General features: G+C 31.0%; 1 non-coding gene across 1 annotated transcript; it reads left to right on the top strand.

Annotated features, from left to right (window-relative positions):
• Window positions 1-489: 489 nt before the first annotated feature.
• TRNAL-UAA (transfer RNA leucine (anticodon UAA)) lies at window positions 490-572 on the top strand. The gene has a single exon. It is a non-coding gene; the product is annotated as a tRNA-Leu (tRNA).
• The last annotated feature ends 1,847 nt before the right edge of the window (window positions 573-2,419 follow it).

Below are 2,419 nucleotides of genomic sequence, written 5' to 3' on the forward strand. Positions count from 1 at the left end.
ATAGAAAAATTAAGGTGAGACATGAGGATTTAACACAACAGGAATAAATATAGTAATATAACGTATTTGTGAGAGTAGACAAGGACAAATATGATCTTTTTTCGAAATAAATATGAAAGTTTTGTATGTTATTGTATACTAGATGTATATTATTGTATATAACAAATTGAGTTTTGAGTTAAAGATTTGTAAGATAGATTTTGCGCAATATTTTTATAATATAAGTTAGGTAAATGTACTTTTATGAAATTTCCCGCTTTAAAAAAGGAAAAAAAGAGTAACATAATAAATCACACACACAAAAAAATAGTATTCTAGAGAGGGATGTTCTTTAAATTTCTTTTTAGAAAAAGGTCTAATAAAAGAGTCTTCAATAGAATAATAGAACTTTCAAAAGGACAACTTTTTTATTTCTTTGACATGAAAAAGAAAATGTCTTAACTTGAAAAGAAGTAATTATAAAGTAATACTAGAAAGTATAAACATCAAGCTGGTTTGCCCGAGAGGTTAAGGGGGAAGACTTAAGATCTTCTGCACATAAGTGCGCATGGGTTCGAACCCCATAGCCAGCATTTTTATTTTTATTTTTTACATTTTATCTTTCCAATTTTCATGGTTGTTACATCTTGTTTCCTAATGTATCGTATTGTTTTAGTGAATATAGTGTTTGGATAGATTGTATCATCCTTCGTCGTTACATAATGTCACACATACATAATTTGAATAGTAAAACTGACCAAAAAAGTATGGTACAAGGTAGAGCTAATATGAAAAGGTTGGGTAAATGATAAAATAGAATTATTATTAAATAATAAGTAACAAGAAAATTAGAAGAAAATATTAAGGTAACGACACGATCAGACCAAGTCGGTCGTTACACAAAATGGATCGTTTCGTCGTTACCTAACAATGGATTTAAACAACATGTTACAATGAAATTTAAGTAACAATCAAAATAAATGTTGTATTTAAAACTAACAATATAATACAATACAACGAGTAACGACCATCCAAACAAGGTGTAAATTGTAATGTCTCTGATTTCCAATTGTTTGCAACAAATTTTGAAGTGATAGAAATAAACTACAATCACAAATAATATATGAAGAAACATGATTTTATTGATAAATAGTGTGGGTACAAATCTGTTCCTCCCTTGATTCTACACTCTTTAGATTTATCCATGATTCGAGGGCCGTTAGTGGTGTATTTCCCTAACTAGGATGATTTGGATTTGACCTCTTTATGAATATTTCATGAATTTGTGGAATACTTGAGATGCCTTTTCAAGGGAATATAGTATCATTTATATAGGCATGAACTAAGGTTAAGGGTTAATGAATATAGTATCATTTATGTAGGCATGAACTAGGGTTAGGGTTAATGAATATAGTATCATTTATATAGGCATGAACTAGGGTTAAGGGTTGAGTAGCCTCCAAGAATTCTAATTGAAATTGAACACACCTTGTAGAGTTTCAACTCGAATTGAACACGTCTTGTACAGTCCCACAAAATTTCAATGTCTACAAATGCCCCATGCTTTAAGGCTTGTCGGAGAGTAGACTTGATGAAACTCAAAGGTGGGACTTGAAGTACTCATTCTTCCACCTTTTTCTTCCACCTTTGCAGCTTCAGATTTCCAGATTTGATTTATGAGAGAAGAGATGAAGGGCAGATTCCGTCCCACTGAGCGTGCCAATTTGTTTGCAACAAATTTTAAAGCGACGGAAAATAAACTACAATCACAAATAAAATATGAATAAACACGATTTTATTGATAAATAGTGTGGTACAAATATGTTCCTCCCTTGATTCTACTCTCCTAAGATTTATCCATGATTGGAGGGCTGTTAGTGGCGTATTTCCCGAACTAGGATGATTTGGATTTGACCTCTTTATGAATATTTCATGAATTTGCAGAATAGTCAAGATGTCTTTTCAAGGGTATATAATATCCTTTATACAACCATGAAATAGGGTTTAGGGTTGAGTAGCCTCCAAGAATTCTAATTGAAATTGAACACACCTTATAGAGTCTCAACTCAAATTGAACACGTCTTGTAAAGTCACACAAAATTTCAATGTCTACACCAATCATTGATTGATGACTGCAATTTACAGGTAAAGATGTTGATTTTGGCTTAAACATTTTTTTTTTATGAAATTAGATCAATCGAAAAGTGCATATAGCATTTAATTTTACCAACAATTGTTGATATTGATTGAACACTCTTTGCTATGAATGATATTTGGAGCTAATTAGACCATAATTCCTCAAATAATAATTTCTTCACATTCTAATACTATGAAATGCCAGGATTAACTAATTGAGTTATCTTTTATTTTGTATACAACTCATTTCCATCCCAACCATATTAATATATTTGTTTGGCAATAAATTATCTCCCCCCCCCCC

This window comes from Solanum tuberosum, unplaced genomic scaffold (genome assembly GCF_000226075.1).
Source record: "Solanum tuberosum cultivar DM 1-3 516 R44 unplaced genomic scaffold, SolTub_3.0 scf00360, whole genome shotgun sequence".
Lineage (NCBI taxonomy): Eukaryota > Viridiplantae > Streptophyta > Magnoliopsida > Solanales > Solanaceae > Solanum > Solanum tuberosum.